This window comes from Canis lupus, chromosome 14 (genome assembly GCF_011100685.1).
Source record: "Canis lupus familiaris isolate Mischka breed German Shepherd chromosome 14, alternate assembly UU_Cfam_GSD_1.0, whole genome shotgun sequence".
In the NCBI taxonomy this organism is placed as follows: Eukaryota; Metazoa; Chordata; class Mammalia; order Carnivora; family Canidae; genus Canis; species Canis lupus.
This window is the reverse complement of record NC_049235.1, coordinates 19,141,818-19,156,396: the sequence shown is the minus strand read 5'-3', so window position 1 is coordinate 19,156,396 and position 14,579 is coordinate 19,141,818. Positions and strand designations below refer to the sequence as shown.

Here is a 14,579-nt window from a genome sequence, read left to right as displayed (position 1 = left end):
CAGATGAGTAACAAAAGCTCAAGGAGGTAAAATGATAGACAGTGGTCTAAGAGCCAGCTCACACCTATTCTCAAGAACCAACTATAAGTAGCATTTCTAAAATCCATGTTCAATAAGTTGGACATGATAGAAATATTTACACCAGGAAAATCAGTAAACACTACAAACCAGAGTTTTATTCCCTCCTTCCCTCCTTCCTGTCTTTTGACAGCCAGTTTATCAACATACCATTGGAAGGATCCTCATTCACAGTGGACCATGTGCTGTGCTAGGGCATTAACAAGATGATAATATAAATGTGGTTCATCTTCCTGGAGTATCATTTGATTTAATGGTAACTTAACTATCAGAAATACAGTATATTGTAAAATAGAATATAAAGTTCATATAACTTTTCAAGATTTAGCTTGATATTACAAAATGAGAAAAATGTGTCCTTGTAGTAGACAGATTTCATTCAATAGCCCCAATTCACAATACAGAGATGAAAAAGAAGTGCTAACCCTCCTGTCCTTTAGGATATCTTGAGCAGAAAATTTGAAAACAGTAGACTAGAATATTCATAAAGACTAGTGATTGTTCCTATAACCCCTAGCTTGCACTTCTATTATTTTAAGTGATTAAGCTGGAACAAAATTGCAGATCCTCTGGCAGCCCACTGGTCTTTGAAGCACAGTAGGCTATTTCCCATTGCCTCATTATCAGCATATACTTGATTTAAATAAAGCAGAAAACATATGCTGCTTGCCAACATACTCTAAATGTTTAGAGTATTAGCAATCATCTCTGCAGTAGGTCACCTTTAAGATGACTCCCCATGATCCCCAACTCTGGATGTGTAATTGACCTTGTGTAATTCCCAACTCTTGAGTTTGAGCTGGACTTATTGATTCACTTCTGATGGATAAAGTATGGCAGAAGTAATGGGATATCAGTTCTGCAAATAGATTTTTTAATAGTCTGAGGCTTGTTTGGGGGCCCTCTCTCATTCTCTCCTGACTAGCTTTCTCTGAGATAAGCCATTTGCTATGTTATGAACTACAGAGAAATCCTTGTGGCAAAGAAATGACACCCTCAGATAACAACCAGAGAGAATCTAAGGTTTGCCAACAATCACATGAGTGAGTTTAGAAGTGGATCCTCCATGAATTGGGCCATGAGATGACTGCAGTCCAGCTGATACCTTGTTTGTAGCTGTGTGACAGACTTAAAACCAGAGACCCAGTTAAGCCATGTGAGAAGACTGCTGACCTGCAGAAACTAGGAGATAATGAGTGTTTGTTGTGTTAAGCCACTAAACTTTGGAGTGATTCGTTATACAGCAACAGAGAACTAAAACAGTCCCCAAAGGACTCAATTCATTGATGATAGTGTTGTAAAGCTTTACATATTAAAAGTCTGATGGACTAATGATCCATCTCCCAAATGGATTCTAACATCATCCCGTATACCACTTCTCTTTTGAGAGCTGTTTTTCATTTACTATTCTTGGTGCATAGAGATATCAATACTAACTTCTGGTTAGTGGATTCAGAATTTCATGTATTGTTTTTTTTCTTCTTCTGAATAATCCTATACCTTTTATCTTTGTGTTCCTCCTCGCATTCAAATACTTTCATTGGCAGCATGAAACTGAACTTTTGTTCAGCCTGAAGCTATGGAACAGAATTATTCTTGGCACAATAGGAAATGGCCACAGGAAGACTGTATATCTGATGGAAATCTCATTAGCACCGAACTTTAACCAAACTGCCTCAGAGTCAGGAAACCAGCTATGATGGGTCTGCAAAGAGCAGGAAATTGTTCTACCTTGGCTGAAAATGCATTGGGCTGGGTGGGGGGAAAGGGGTTAGCAGAAAGAGAAATAGCTGCTCACAGAAGGGATCGACATATACAATTGTACCAGTATGCATGATCCTACTCTTCAGAATTTCCATATTTTTAATTACTTTTTTCCTCTCCTATGTTTAAAGGACTTTGCAAGTTCTCTCAGGTATACCTGGCTCTTCCTGATTTTGATGCTGTACACTTTGTGGTTTGGAATGTGGTTTTAAAAATTAACACTAACCCAATTAAGAGTATACTTAGCCTGAGAAGCACTAAGAATTGTGTAGAATTGTTGAATCATTACATTATACATCTGAAACTAATATAACACTATAATAATACTTGAGTAAACACACACACACATACACACACACACACACAAACTAGCACCAGCAGAACTTATCCAGTGGTGATTATCTCTCTTCTTGTACTATGCCACTCTGATTTATCACTGAGACTTACTGGGGGCACTGGAGGTTTGGGGAGTGCTTCAGGATTGGATGAGTGGATGCTAAGAAGGAAGTGCTGTCAGCTATTTCTTAAAGAGAAAACTGCTGTCTAGAACTTATTAAGTCATAGCTCACAGATTAGGAATATGGTTTTGGATTTAATATTTTCTGTCCTTGCCTTGCAATGAAAAGAGCATGCCAAGCATTTCCTTCCATTTTTTAATCCCTCACCAAATAGGTTTTCTTCAGAAAGTCATCTCAACCCCCACTGACATTGATTGCAAAGACTTTGAAAATTCTGATCACTTTTGTCCCTCTGGCCTGACACTGTAGGACTGTTTGCTAAGCCCTGCCCAGCCTAGGTGGCTGCCACATTTATTGATATTCTTATTACATAAAATAGTGCTATTAACTAGTCCCCTTGCCTAATAGATTCAAATGATCCTGACTCACTGTTGGTCATTATTAAAGACCCTGGTCATTACTCCAGTGTGACCAACTTTTGCAAAGTGATCTATAATTGTTACAGTTTGCCCTCTGATGTGTAAATTTGAGGCGGTGTTGAGAAGGAACATCTCTGACAATGTGCCTCCTCTTCCAGCTGAACTGTCCAGGACTAATACATCGTCTTCTTGTGAGTTGACAAAACTTTCTTGCATAGGAGGATAAATTTGCAGCTACTGCATCTTCAGAGGTGTGTTTAAGCTGGATAAATGTTTATTAATATCCATTTTTACGTAGGAAAGTTGGATTGTGGTGGAGAGAAGATCTAGGTTCTCTAACCCACTGTATCCTTCCCCACCTTCAAAGCTCTAAGTAAATATCAGCTCCCTGCAAAACTGTACCAAATTTTCCTAGTTGGAAGCAATATCAATTTCTAAGAATTCCTTAACATTTTGGTTGTACCACTCTCATCTGAAACCATAGGCAGCTTGCATTTTAGCTATTTGTGGCATCATTACTTCCCTACTAAACCACTGATTCCTTGAAATCAATGACCAATATTTTCTTTTGTATTGCCCCACAGCTTCTCGTACAAAAACTTGTTCCAGAAGGAATTCAATAAATAATTCTGAATTGGATGAATGAAAAAAATGAATGAAAAGAAGGAGGCTATACTTGACAAGGGAGGAAGGCACTGGGCAATGAGGACCAGGGGAATAAAGTAGTAGATATTCTGAATTGAATCTTTGAAGGAGGAGTCAAAAATATCATATTAAGTGCCAGATGCTGGCAGAAAACAGAACTCAGAATTACACCTAATTTCATCAATTTAAAATATCTGATCTAAAGTGGCGTATTTTGATATTTTTGCTTGTTTCATTTTTGTTACCAATAAAGCTGAGTGTGGCAGTTAATTCCTGGACTTGGCTAAGCCAGAAAGGGAAAAAGAAGCAATTAGTAACTATAAAAACTATGGGTAATGGGTATTTATTTGACAGTTTCTGAGCATTAGAATTGAGCTAAGCTCTACATCAAAACCACAAAGTAGGCATATGATATATTCCAAAGATTCCATATGCTATTATTATTAGCCTGTGAAAATAATACTGGAGATCAGTATATTCAACACTTGGATCTCTTTGGGGTTGCAATGTGGTGATGTCACTTCTGTACTGACCATCCCTCAGTTTCTAACAATGTAAGTTAGTGAATAAAGCACTGATTAGATTGGGGTATTACCTAATTGTGTCTCAGCTGTGTAACTTCTATTAAGTCCTTCTCACTTGTCTGCGTTTCATTTTCCTAGTTTCAAAATGAGGACTTAGGCTGGAAAATCCATTAATTTTTTTCCATCTAACATTCAGTGGCTCTAGGGTTTAGGAACATACGCACAAATGTGGACAAGACTTCTCATTCTATCTGGACGAGCCCCTTGGCTCTCCAGGACGCATGGGTTTATTCTGGGCTACCAGGCTTCCTGGACCACAGGAACCCCCTAGTGGCCATCTGGAGAACTCTCACTAGCCACCTCCCAGTTCCAAAACCTAGAGGGGCATTATGTTCCTTTTTTTTTTTCTTTTTTTGATGTTTTTACTTGGAATTCAGTTGATATTGCTTTGTATAAACTTTTCTCACATATTTCCATTTTTTCCAACTCTTTTCCGATTTTCTTAGGAAAGAGCTTTCTTTCTCTTTCCCTACTCCCTATCCTTTATTTCATTTCCCTCTTTTTATTTATGAGATAAAAGAGGGTGACTGTTTCACTTTTTAAATAATGTCTTCTAAAACGTTTAATAACTTCCTTCTGATTAGACAAAGACATGCCTGTTTATTGTAGAAAATTGGGATATAATAAAATAAATTACCCACAATAATATTATCTACACCTATCACTAGAAGTATTTCAGGGTATTTCCTTTTACATTGTGTTTGTGTATATATATGTAAATAACTTTCAAAATATAATTTAGATTATACACTCTTTTTCTTTGTGACCACGTTAATACTTTGTACTTTATACATAACACTTTATACATTTTTTCTGTTTTCTAAATCAACATGTAGATTGTATCTCATATCCCAAATATCTATATCTCATATCCCAAATCTAATCTAAATTTATCTAGGGGCACCTGGGTGGCTCAGTCAGTTAAGCATCTGCCTTGGCTCTGATTGTGATCACAGGGTCTTAGGATGAGCCCTGCATCAAGCTCACGGGGAGCCTGCTTCTCCCTTACCCTTTCCCTCTGCTTGCTACTTATCCTGTTTGTGTTCACTTCCTCTCTATCAAATAAATAAAATTTTAAAAGAAAAAAAAAGAAAGAAAGCCATCATCTTTTACCTGGATTATTTCAAAAGTTTCACATCTGATCTTCCTGCTTCAGATTTGACTATCCATAGTCTGTTTTCAACGTAATAGCCAGAGATATTCTTTGTAAGCACTATTGAGTCAATTATTTTGTTAAAACTTCCAGTTGCTTCCATTTGATCCAGAATAAAAGCCAAAGTCTTCTCTGTAATCTGGCTGTGTTCACTTTTAATTCCTCCAGTCTTCTCCTTGCTTACTGGCTCACCCATCCCCCACTCCTGCACTGGCCTCTTTATTGTTCCTAAGTGCACCACAGGATTTGCTCTTGCTCTTCTGTTTGCCTGGAATATTCTTCTCCAGGAGAGCCATGCAAATTGCTTTCTTACTTCCTTAAAGTTCTGCAAATGTCACCATCTCAGTAAGATTTTCACTGGGCATCATTTTTAATTTTTTCACCCTTATTGAGATATAATTTGCAAATAAAATTGTAAGAGATTTAAGTGTAAATGTGATGATTTGATATGCATATATCTTGTTAAAGAATTCCCACCATTGAGTTAATTAACAAACCCATTGCCTTGCATATTTACCCTTTTTCAAGAGCCTCTTGTGTTACCATCTTAGTCCTTCATTCACCAGCCACTTTTTTAATTACAAGTATTCTCTCAATTCATCTTTGCTGTCCCTGGCAATACTATCTCTTCTCACTTAATTTTTTGTTAGTTAATAAAGTAACGTTATCAATATAAATATAAATCTTTAGCATAATTATTATTCTTTGTTTTCTGTCTCTTCTGATTGGGAACAGGTAGAGAGAGAGAGAGAGAGAGAGAGAGAGAGTGTGTGTGTGTGTGTGTGTGTTTTCCATTGCTCATATGTAAAAAATTTCTCACAGAGATGCCTAGATGGCTCAGGGGTTGAGCGCCTGCCTTCGGCTCAGGTGGTGATCCCGGGGTCCTGGGATCAAGTTCAGCATCAGGCTTCCCGCAGGGAGGGAGCCTGCTTCTCCCTCTGCCTGTGTCTCTGCCGCTTTCTCTTTGTCTCTCATGAATAAATAAATAAATAAAATCTTTTAAAAATTCTCACAAAGATTAGCTGATTTAGATCTGTATGTTATTCTTAAAAAATATTAATACTTTAGTGCATCAGGAACTTATGTTGCGGTATAATATGAAATAAAATCTTCCCTCAAACCATTTGATAATTTATCCCATCCACATTGAGTTATGATACTTATTTTGCCACATAGTAACATGTGTCTTTTTGTTAATCTCTCTGGCCAGAATTGTATAAAGCCCATGCTTTTAATGATTATAATTCTAAAAAATGTTTCAATATATCATTGGGCAAGTTAACTCATCATTAGTGATAGTGGTGAGTTAACTTTCTCCTAAATATTTCCTCAGGTATTTTCATCACTGTATTCTTACAAAGTTAATTTGGAATTATGTTGCCTACTTCCAAAATGGCACTTTGATTAGAATTCCTTTAAAACTATAAATTATTTGCGAAGAATTGACCCCTTTAGGTTTCAGTGGTTTTAACAAAGAATATGCTATGTTTTATTTCATTACATCCATTATCTGTTCCAGAAAGACTTTAAGTAGATTATATCAACTCAGAAACTATAAAAACATTAATAGGAGCATGAGGAAAATAGGACAAGAGGAAGAAAATAAAATATAAGATCTATTAGAAGTAAGTTCATGGCTCAAGATGCATTCCAAATGCTTCTGTCCTCTCACTGAAGAGGATTCACAAATCTATGTGTAAGCTCTAGAGAAAATATTGCAAAGGGGGAGCTCAATGGTTTCCCTAGTATTAAAAAAGTTTTGAAACCAGATATTAATTTCTCCCATAGAAGACATCTTTACTCTAGCTCTGACAGCAAAGGCTGTAGAGTTATAAATTAAATACCCTATATTGTAAGTAATCATATAGCATCAAAATTCACTTCACTTAAAGTTAACACTATTCAGACAGAATCAAAAGGATATGATCCACATCCAAAGCTCTTGGTGAGCTTTCTCAATACAGGGGAAGTTTTAAGATACCTAGATTATGAGGTGGCAATTAGTTTGAACTTATGTACAATATCTGATGAGTTATTGGCTGTAGCATAAACGATTCTGAGGATTCACAGGGACTTAATACAAAGGAGTTCTCAGATTAACCACTGATCACTTGTGGGAGTTCAGGACTGAGTAAGCATCAGTCTATAAGCCACTAGTTCACCTTATAGGAGGAATGAGTATAGGTATAGTTTCTAGAAAATCCTCTATAGGAGTAAGTTGATTAAAGATATAAATTTGCATATTAAAAAAACAAGGCAAACCCAAACTAGATAATTCAAAGAAATGCACACCTCGACATTTTATACTCAGAGCACTAAAAAATAAAGACAAAGAAAAAATCTTGAAAGCAGCTGAAAGGGTGGGGATGCATTATATTATATATACTGGAATGATTATCTGAATGACTATGGATTTCACAACAGATACCACAAAAGACAGAAGACAAACATTTTTTAAAGTGCTTAGTAAAAAGAACTATCAACTCAAAATTGTAGACATAGCAAAAAGAAAAAGAAAAAAATTCAAAAATGACAGCAAATAAAGACATCTTTCAGATAAAGAAAATTAAGGGAATTTGTCTCCATTGATCTTCCCTACAGGAAATGCTAGAGAAAGTTTTTTAGGTTGAAGGACATGATACCAGAGGGAAACTTGGAACTTCTGAAATGAAAGAGGAATGACGGAAATGGTAAATATTTTGGAAAATGTTATATATTTTCTTTAGTTATTTAAAATATGTTTCATAATTGTAACAAAAAATTATAATATCATCTGAGGAGAGAGTTTCAATGTATGTAGATACAAGACATTTGGAAACTATAATATAAGGGAGAGAAGTTAAGGGGCCTACAACATTATAAGCCCTCTATTTATTGTTTGTTGTATTGCGATAATTTTATTATGACAAGTCACTCTTCCAGCATCAAGCATTTTACAAGTTTATGACTATTCAGGTAACAGAAACCTTTGAAATATCAGTTCTTATAAATTATTGAACTACATTTGGAGGGAAACCTTTGAAATATCAGTTCTTATAAATTATTGAACTACATTTGGAGGGAAAATAAGGTAACATTTGATTAGAATTCTGCTTGTTAATTATAAAAGGAAAGTGACTATCATCAATTTAGTGTTTTTTTAAAGGTTTTTAAAATATGGTAAAAACCACATGACATTAAATTTATTATCTTAGCCATTTTTAAGTATACAGCTCAGTATGTGTTAAGTATATTCACATTATTGTGTAACAGATCTATAAAACTTTTTCATCTTTCAACACTAAAACTCTATATGCACTTAACATTTATTCTTATTCCCACCTACCTTTGGTAACTACCATTCTATTTCCTGTTTCTATGATTTTGACTGCCTTCATATGACATTTCATATGAGTAGAATCATACAGTATGGTGTTTTGTGACTGATTTCTTTTTGGAGAATATACTAGTTTTGTCCATGTAGTAGCATGTGACAGGATTTCCTTCTTTTTTAAGTCTGCATCATATTTCACTCTGTGTGTATTACATTTTTAATCCATTCATCTAGATATTTGGGTTGCTTCTACATCATGGCTATTGTGACTAATGTTATGATGAACACAGGTGCACATATATCTCTTTAAAATCCTGCTTTTAACTCTATTGGATATATGCCCAGAAGTGAGATTGCTAGGTCATATGGCAATTCTACTTCTAATTTCTTGAGGAAGCTCCATGCTGTTTTCCATAGCAGCTGCACCATTTTAAATTCTCATCAACTTTGTGTAAGGATTCCAACTTTTCTGGATCATCCCCAACTTTTGTTATTTTCTGTTCTTTAAAAGTGGCCATCCTATTGGATGTGAGGTGGGGTTTTTTTTTAAGACTTTATTTTTTAGAGTAGTTTTTTTAAAAAATATTTTATTTATTCATGAGAGACACAGAGAGGCAGAGACATAGGTGGAGTAGCAGGCTCCCTGTGAAAAGCCCGATGCAAGACTCAATCCCAGGACCTTGGGATCACGACCTGAGCCAAAGGTAGATGCTCAACCACTGAGTCACCTAGATGCCCCTTTTTAGAGCAGTTTTAGGTCTATAACCAAGTTGAGGGGAATGTGCAGAGATTTCCCATATACCCCTGGCCCAACATATACCTAGGTTCCTCCATTATCAACATCACTCACTAGAATGGTACTTTTTTTTCTTTTTTTCTTTTTCTTTTTTAACCAAAGATGAATCTACATGAACATACCATAATTACCCAAAAGTCTACAGTTTACCTTAGAGTTTACTCTTGGTGTTGTATACTCTGTGGGCTTGGACAAATATATAATGACATATATTAGTCCTTAGACTAATTTTATATATAATATATGTAATATATATATAATTTTAAATAATTAGAATATTTTCACAGCCCTAAAAATCCTGTATTAAGTGGTAAGATATTAACTCTAAGAAGACTATGAAAAGTTAGGTAAGTATATTTTAAAAATAAAGAAACCATTAAAAAATACAAAGTGATATTATCCAAATTCCAACACATAAATTAAAATGTGGTAGTTTTTAAAAATTCAAGTATACAAAAGAAGATATGAGAGGTAGAACAGAGAAACAAATATCAGTGGAGAAAAATTGAAAAGTAACAAAATGGTCAACTTATTCCAACCACATAAATCATTACATTAATACAAATGGTCTAAACATTAAAAGACAAAGATTATCAGTCTGGATTTTTAAAAAGATTCAATGATAAACTGCCTATAAAAATAAATAAAACATAGATTAAAACATATATGTCATATTTATGGAAAATCAAAGGAACTAGACGGCCAAAAATTTTAAAATAGAGTTGAAGGATTCACAGTACTTGATTTAAAATTCATTATAAAACTGCAGTAATAGAAAAAGTGTGGTTTTGGCAAAAGAATGAACATATAAATCAATAAAATACAATAGAGAGTTCAAATATAGGCCTATATACAAAAGTACAACTAATTTTGAGGAAAGAACAAAGCCAATTTGGTAGGGAAAGAACAGTCTCTTTTACAAATGGTGCTGGGACATTTTCTCCATATTCAGATGAATAAACCTTAATATATACTTATACCTTATACTAAAAAATGACTTAAAATAGGTCATTGATATAAATATAAAATACAAAACTCTAAAAGAAAATCTTTGAGATCTTGTATTAGACAATCATTTCTTAGACATGATATTAAATGTATAATCTATAAGAGAGAAGTATGATTCATTGGTTTATTAAAACTAAATGTTTGGTTTGTGAAAGAGACATTCAAGGAATGAAATAAGAAGTCACAAACTCAGAAAATACTTTCAAATTATGTATCTGACAAAATATTCATCCAGAACATATGAAAAGCTCACAGAACTCAATAATAAGAAAATTCAGTATCAGTGTGCAAAATATTTGAACAAATAACTCACCAAAGAAAATATACAGATTGCAAATAAACACATTAAAAAGGTAATCAACATTATTACTCTTTATGGAAATACAAATTAAGCCTAGAATAAGAATTCACTCCCCATCTATTAGAATGACCAACAAACACAAAGAAACAACAACAAAAACACCTACTGCTGGCAAGGATGTAGAAGAATAACTGGGTTTCTCATAAATCACTGGTAGAAATGCAAAATGGTACAGGAACTAAGGAAAATATCTTAGCAGTTCCTTATAGAGTTAAACATACAGTTACTTTGAACCCAGAAATGCCATTCATAGTATTTATCAGCATTTATGCAAATGAAATAAAAGCATGTTCATACAGAAACCTGCTGAGAAATATATATTTAGCAACTTTGCTGAAAACTACAAGCTACCCTCGTGTCCCTCACCTGGAGACTGGATAATCAAATTGTGTTAAATCTATTTAAAGGAATACTGCTTAAGATTAAAAAGGTATGAAGTACTGATACCTATAACAACATGTATATATTTTAAATATATTATGCTGGGGCTGAAAGAAGTTAGATTCATACTATATGGTTCCTTTTATTTGACATTCTGGAAAATTCAAAACTGTATGGAAGAGAACAGACCAGGGTTAAAGAAGTAGGTCTGACTGTAAAGTGGCAGTCCAAGGACATTTGTAGGGGACAGTGTTGAGACTGTTCTGTTTCTTGATTATGACAGTGCTTACATGACTCCATGTGGTTGTCAAATTTCATAGAACTATGTGACATAAAGACTGAATTTTATTGTTTATAAATGTAAAATAAATTTTAATACCCCTCAAAATGTCTTGAGTCAGAAAATTGAATACATATTAATATATAGTGCTTCTTCTTAAAAGAGAATGAAAAATTCACTACCTTTAACCCTTGTTATTATTCTAACATTTCATCTTACTAAAGAAAAATAATAGGATTCTCATCTTCCTATTATAAAGACATCAATGTACATAGCAGTGTTGCTAAAATACTCTGTCAAAGGGATGGAGGTAGAAAAGATTATGTGCTTTTTGATAAATCTTTGCTGCCATGTGTGTGGTTGTTCTGTAAGGAAGAGAATCTGCTATCTTGGTAGTTTTCTGAATAGAGTTGTCTAACAGAAAGAATCAATGAAGCTGCTGGCTGATTAATGAGCATGAAATACAGAATGCTGTTATCTTTATTAACAGTGAAAAAGTATAGACTTTAAGAATAAATAAAGCAAAACACATATATTATGTGACTTACTTTCTCTAGCCCTAACTCATTGTTTTTAGGAATCTACTTATATCTGCATGGTAATCAAAAAATAAACTTTAATAAATAATATATAGAGATTTTAGGAGGGGCTAGGAAATGAGGTTGTAGTATTATGGGGTCAGACTGAATCAAAATACTATAAACAATATCTGATACAATTAATGTTAGTCTTTGAACTTCTCAGTGTTTCTTCTCCTAAGTCATTATCTACTTTACTCCCATTTGTTTCTATTTCTTTTGTCCAGTAGAAGAAAATAAATACTTTCATTTTAGGTGTGTTACGGATTTTGTTAATTCCTCCCAAAAGCTACCAGTGTTAATGGAACAGGAAGCACCATCTAGGTCTTAACCAACTTGAAAGATATGCCTAAAATTATTTAGTCAAAAGAAAAATCATCAAAATGCACATATAAAAATAATACTCAACTGTTTCCCTACAGTTAATATTCTGTCCTCAATCCCTTTCAGCTCTTCTTCCCCTCAAGTCCAGGTTATATTGTTGAGGTCATATAAATATGAGAGATAAGAGGAATTGATAGACTAAAACTTAAAACATAGACTTTGTATATATGCACAGGTGCATAATTTCTTTACTTTGCATCAGACCACTCTCTGTAAGCCAGTTTATCTAGAAACAAACACAACATTATAATGACAAATTTTCTAATTTGAGTAATTTTCTGAGTACCTAAGTGCTGAACTCTAAATTTAGTTTGATGAAATAATAGGAGGATTTATTAAAAGTTGAACAACATGCCATTTTCTGCTTCTTTCTGATTCACTAGTGAGTGTCTCAAATATATTGACTACTGTTTATGATGAATGTTAGTGTTTAGGATCCAGAACTCAAGGAGATAAAAATACGTGTGCCACAAGGGAGAGAAACATAAAAGGTAATGACCATGGAATGGAGGCACCTGGGTGGCTCAACGGTTGAGTGTCTGCCTTTGGCTCGGAACGTGATCCTGGAGTCCTGGGATCAAGTCCTGCATCTTCTCCCTTTGTCTATGACTCTGCCTCTGTGTGTGTGTTTCTCATGAATAAATGAACAGTCTTTAAAAAAAATAAATAACCATGGAATGGGAGAAAAGATGAATCCTTTAGGTCTAGGGGGATATGGGTTATTGGATAGGCAACCTAAAATCCAGTGTGCCCTGCAATGTCACCCTACCTTGAGTAAAAAAACTCAAGTCTGCAATTGTCCTCTAACTCCTGGAATTTCTGTTCACAACCTTCTTTCCTCAATCCCCTCATCACAGGGTCACTATCTTCTCTCACCCCATAATTTTGTCCCCATCCCCTATCCAGCTCCATGTTTATGATGGTGTATGTTAATGGAAAAGATTAAATATTTGTCTACTAGAGTGGGACATTTCTTTGATGGATAACTCTGAATATGTTTCCTATAGAAACATCGTATTCTTGTTATATTGATACAAAACTATATCTGGGATATTTTTAGAGTTGGCCTCACCAAGAGATATAAATACCCTGTATAATATTTTCTCTCAAAGAAAAATGTCTTCCAACTTCTTTTTTTTTTTTATCTTCCAACTTCTGAACAACAAATTTACAATCAAACTTTTGGAACCCTACCCATTATTATAGTAGCAATTTCAGGTATATATTTGTAACTGTGTTGTTTTCTTAATTACTGTAAATTTCTGGGCACTAGGGATAAGGCTAAACTTTGTATTAGATTAGTAAGGTCGAGTGTCTACTTTGTGCCATAAACCAGGCTCTAGATAAAAGAAAATTAATCACCATCAACTGTTTATTACATACAAATTTGACTGTGGTCTATACTGGTCCCTTTCCTCTGGCAACTTAAAATCAAATATAGGCTATCATAATAATGCCATAAAAGTCCATGAAACGTGTAAACTAAATAAGAAGTATTTATCAGTCAAAATTGAACCTGAGTTAAGTGAGAGTTGATCTTCTCAGAAGAATAATCCCCAAAGCAGTCCAAAAGTTTACAATGTACCCCCTTACAACAGAGTCAAGGGCTGCACTGGGCTTTCCCGAAGGCACTTAGGTTTGCTCACCTCCCAAATAAGAGAGGACTTTGATCTAGAGCATCAGGAACATCAAGAGTCCAGTCCCAGTCATAACTCTGCTCTGACCCTCTCACTATCCTCGACAGTCATTCCCAACTTGGAATTTCATTTTCCATTTTGGAAATAAGTTGTGATAAGTTGATTTGGCTAAAAACATAGAGAAAATCTGGCCTCACACAAATATGTAATTGGAAAAGGGAGAAGTATTTTAGCAGCCTTTTAAAGATAATTTGATGCCCACCAAAACTTGTAAGTGGTAGTTTCTTGAAACTTAGTTACAATATGGAATCTAAAACTGTATCATTATATACTCTATCACATTAAACTGATTTGTCTATCTTGAATCTTACATAAGTCTCTTATCCATTCAAGATTTGGTAACAGCATACATTGGTCATTTGGAAAATACTGGATCGAGTTATGCAGACCTTCTATGCAACATTTCATCATACAATATAAAGAAATACATTTCTTAGTATTTCTAATATTTTTAGCAAAGTGTTTATGAATTGGGAAGCTATCAAGTTCATGTTGGTAGATATAAATTTTCCAAAATTCCAATTCTCACTTAGAATTTCTAATTTTATCATTGGCATTGTTTACAGTAATGTGCTATAGTTTGTGCTGTAGTTTATAATGGTTTGTGAGACCCAATTATCTATTCTCAACTCTATGTTTAGTGACATCAGGTTAGTAGCTTGAAATCAGACAGGTTCAGA

The 14,579-nt window shown here is 34.3% G+C and overlaps 1 long non-coding RNA gene across 2 annotated transcripts in view; it reads left to right on the top strand.

The window, feature by feature from the left end:
- LOC111098757 overlaps positions 1 to 14,579 on the top strand; it is a 95,288-nt gene that overhangs the window by 43,656 nt on the left and 37,053 nt on the right. For both annotated transcript variants that reach the window (XR_005369377.1, XR_005369378.1), the window contains one exon: positions 7,703 to 7,791. This is a non-coding gene — a long non-coding RNA (uncharacterized LOC111098757). The remainder of the gene's footprint in view (positions 1 to 7,702; positions 7,792 to 14,579) is intronic.